General features: G+C 37.9%; 1 long non-coding RNA gene across 1 annotated transcript in view; it reads right to left on the reverse strand.

Moving 5' to 3' along the window:
• Window positions 1–1,757: 1,757 nt before the first annotated feature.
• LOC123522655 overlaps window positions 1,758–4,522 on the reverse strand; it is a 4,377-nt gene continuing 1,612 nt past the window's right edge. The window contains exon 2 of the long non-coding RNA XR_006680888.1: window positions 1,758–2,206. This is a non-coding gene — a long non-coding RNA (uncharacterized LOC123522655). The remainder of the gene's footprint in view (window positions 2,207–4,522) is intronic.

Here is a 4,522-nt window from a genome sequence, read left to right on the forward strand (position 1 = left end):
GCGGGGGTCCGTAACTAGGAGTCGGCATTGCCTCCATAGCAAAGAGTGAGACGGTGACCCTACATTCCATTTTTGAAGGAAACATCAAGTGGTTTCCAGCAGTGCCTGCACCATTTTACATTCCCACCAGTAAGTGATGAGCCTTCCAGGTTCTCCACAACCTGCCAGCATCTACTGTTCTCCTTCTTAAAATCATTGTTTCCATTTTAACAGACACAAGCCCTCAGGTTGTCAGTGGCTCCTCAGAAGTATCCCCTTTCCAGAGTTAAGGAAGCCTTTTCGTCCTGTTTCATTTTGATTAGTTTGGTTATCTCCTTCCTGATAGATCACTGTATTCAAGTCCCATGTATGTATGTCCTGCTTACCAGTTGCTGGCATTCAAAATGTCCCCAAGAAAAGAGGGGAAGAGAGAAGGGTTCCTGGTAATAAAGCTTTGAACCAAATGATTCCCAACACTTGGTTCACCATTAACCTAAACCACAACCACCCCCACCACCCCCACTCAGAGGCCTCCAGATTGCCGTAGAGCAGACCGACAAAGAGAGAGCACCTCAGGCTTCAGAAGTGTGTGGGTAGCTTGATAAGGACATGCCATAAATAAGTAATTCATTCCCAGGTCCAATTTCTTTTGTTTCATTTAAGTGTCCAAAAGCTACCTTGTTGTTTTATTAATGTGGGTGTCCATTTCCAGTCTCAGTTTCAATGCTGATGGAATCAGATGTAGGGTAAGGGGGTTGGGTGGGAAACGCCTGTATTTCTTAACAGCCCAAGACCATCCATCTCCCAGTAGAAAATTATGCTAATTTTGTAGTTTAGAGAAAAATATTATGTTAGCATTTTCCCAAATTAGATTGTTTAGGCTACAGGCCTTCCCAATTCACCATTGTTTGCTGCCTATCTATTGTCTTTACTGAGAAGCTGTGGCCTATTGTGTGCAAAGTGGACTCTAGCCCATCTGTGTGATCATCCAGAGAGGGAAAATTGGCTGCGTTCCTTTGGGAAGGATCACTGAGATGAGTCCCAGTATGTCTGTGTGATGGTAGAGAAACTCAGAGAGAATTTTACTTACAGACCGATAAGATTAAAAAACAAAAACAAAACAAGCACTTGCCATCAAATTGATTCTGACTCACAGAAACCCCACGTGTGTCAGCAATGAACTGTGCTCCATAGGGTTTTCAGGGGACAATTTTTTGGAGGCATATCACCATGTTTTTCCTGCACAGCAGACTTGAACCTCTGACCTTTTCGTTAACATCTAAGTACACAAGCCGTGTGTACTACCCAGGTACTCTCACAGCATATACCAGGATTGACCATAGCTTGCAAAACTTGAATAGATTCATGAAGGGTCAGAACTGGAGGGTCAGAACTAGAAAGAACCCTAAAAATGATCTTGTTCAATTTCTTCCTGCAGGCAAGGAAACTGAAGTCCGAGTATTTCAAAGAACCTCTCCAACAGCCTTAACTGGTGACAAAGACACGAGAAAAACCCTTGAAAACCCCATGGGGGCAGTTTCTACTCTGCCCCATTGGACTGAAATGAGACAGGAGCAACTTGATGGTAATGAGTTTGGTTTTAAACCTGGGAAGCAATTACTTGCATATTTTAAAAAGAGAGAATTTTCTCCTTTGATTTTATATAGTGATTTTTATTAGTGTATTTCAAAGATGTTCCTCAAATCTACATTTAATTTCCTTCATCCTAAGTTACTCCTGCTGTCATATTTTACAACAGCAACACAATTTTTCTTCACTTAATTTTTTAAATCATTTTATTGGGGGCTTGTACAACTTATCGCAATCCGTACATACATCCATTGTGTCAAGCCACTTAATTTATCTTCTATTCTGCAAAAGAGTTTAGTAAGAGCATCTACAGTTGAAGGCACTGCTTCCTGACAAATATAAATTGAAAGGTTCTTTCACTGGATCAGGACTACCTATCTACACCTATGCAAAACTAGCCAGAATGGTGACTTTGTAGATTTTTGGTCAGAAGCAAAGATTGAGATGCTCCAAACAGATTTGTTTCTGGTTTAGTCTTTCTCCTTGGATGTAGCTCTTCAGGGTCCTTACCCAAAGCCTAAAGTAGTGAACTCCACATTGTTGGTAAGCCATGGTTCATTTTGTCCCCTTAGCTTTATCAATCAATGGAACTCTTGTCCTGGATTATCTTCTGGAATCAACAGCTGCTTGTGTTAATCTGAGTGGAATAGAGAAACAAAATCATAAGCACACATATGTGTATAAGAAGGAGCTTTATATTCAAGAGCAATTGAACATTGAGAAAACATCCCAGCCCAGTCCAGATCAAGTCCATAAGTCTGATATTAACCCATATGTCTGATACCAATCTATAAAGTCTTCTTCAGACTCACAAAACACATGCAATGATGCCAAATACAGGAAGATCACAGGCCAGTGGGTGGAAAGTCTTATGGATCCAGTGGTGTAAACATCTCAGCACTGGCAGGGGTTTCCATGTGGTTCCTTCAGCTCTGAAACTCTGCCTGAGAGTAGCTTCTTGTGGCTGCTCCTCAGAAATGTCTTGTAAAGAGTGAGCTGAGATAGTCTCCCGCCTCCACGCATGAAATACAGGTGTTTCCAGAATCCTCAGGAGAAGGCCATGCCCACACAGAGGCCTCATCAACCAAATCCCAATTGACAGGTCAGATTCCACCCCTACACTCTTAATCCTCAAATTGACACCAGATTATGTAACTAACACACTGCTTCCAAAGGAAAAAAAATTCCAAACATTGAGCCAACCTCTTCCATGTTTTGACCCCATAACTTTTCACTGCCTTGGTAACTATCTGATGCCAGCAAAGAGATTTTTCCTCGTGTTCTCTATGTGTTCTCAGTGGTGAAAAGAGGAAAATTTAGTTCAAAAGGAATACTGAAGATGCATTTCATCATAAGGTTTCGAAACAAAATGAAAATCGGATGACCTTTCAAGTGCTGAAAGAAAATAGCTACCAATTCAAAGTTTTATATTTAGCAAAAATAAAAAAAGAATAATTTTTCCCCCAAAGTAAAAATGAAATATAGGCATTTTCAGATAAATACAAAAGAATAGGACCTGTCACAAGTCAATCCATAGTAAAATAAATACTCAAGAGAGTTCTTCAAGCAGAAGGAAAATGATCCCATTTGGATATGCAAGAATTCAAGACATGAACAGCAACAGAAGTGAGAAATTTTAGGAAGAGCTATCTAAATATCAATGATAGAAACAATGATAATAATATTGTATAGGTTTAATATATGTAGAATTAAAATGTATGACAACACAAAAGGCAGAAGAAAATTATTGAAGTTTAAGATACTCTAAAGTTCTATAATTGTTTGTAAAGAGATAAAAATACTATTTTACATTAAACTCAAATAAGCCACGGATTCATTCTGTAATTTTAAGAGCACCCACCAGTCAAAGAATATAGCACCAATATGCTGATGGAAGTGAGTAGGTGAAAGATAAAAATAAATTAATGCGTTCAAATGCACAAACAGAGAGAATGGATATCATAGAAAACATAGAGCAAATAAAAAACAAATAATTAAGTGACAAATATAAATCCAAATGCATCCATTTATGTAATCACATTAAATGTTAACAAAGTATCCACATAAATAAAAAGGTTGTCAAAAGTGATTTTAAAAATTATATTTAATTATGTTACTTATAAGAAAGATTTTAAATACAGAACAAAAAAAAACCCTTGAAAGTAAAGAGATAGCAACAGAGAGACCATGAAAATACAACACTATAGAAATCTGGTATAGTTATACTAAACAAAGGAGATTTTGGGGTGAAAAAAATGCTCCTAGAGATAAACATGAAGAAAAAGATGCAACCACCATAAATGTGCATGTACTTTGTTAAATCATTTCAAGAAATAAAAAGGATAAATTGATAGACATAAAGGAGAAATGGACACGTTTCACAATCATAGTGAGAAACTTTAACCCCTCTCTCAGTAACTGAGGGATAGATGGGAAAAAAATCAACCTGAACAATGAAGTTTGACAATGTGATGAACAAAACGGAGTTATTTGACATACCTTAGTATGGAACACTGAACCCAACAACAGCAGAACATATTTATCAAAATCGACCATATGTTGGTCAATAACACAGGTTTCATCGCATTTCACAAGATTTTAATCCTTCAGACTATGCTTTATGACTGCAGGAGAATTGGGAATTAAGCTATAAAGTAAGGAAAAATATACAACCGAAACATTCCCAAATATTTGAAATAAAACAATGCATTTCTCAAAGCCCTGTCAGTCAAAAACTTTCGATGGAAATTAAAAATGATTTCAATGAGAGACTAAGTGCAGCATATCAAAGTTTATGAAAAGAAATTGAAACAGCGGGAACTATGAAGCCTTAAAAGTATATAGAAAGATATAGCAGCTGGGGTCTTAAAGGCTTGAAGAGAAACAAGCGGCCATCCAGCTGAGAAGCATCTCACGTGGAAGAAGCACACCAGCCTGTCTGACCAAGAGGTGC

This window comes from Echinops telfairi, unplaced genomic scaffold (genome assembly GCF_000313985.2).
Source record: "Echinops telfairi isolate 266 unplaced genomic scaffold, ASM31398v2 ScPeMD7_7439;HRSCAF=8477, whole genome shotgun sequence".
Lineage (NCBI taxonomy): Eukaryota > Metazoa > Chordata > Mammalia > Afrosoricida > Tenrecidae > Echinops > Echinops telfairi.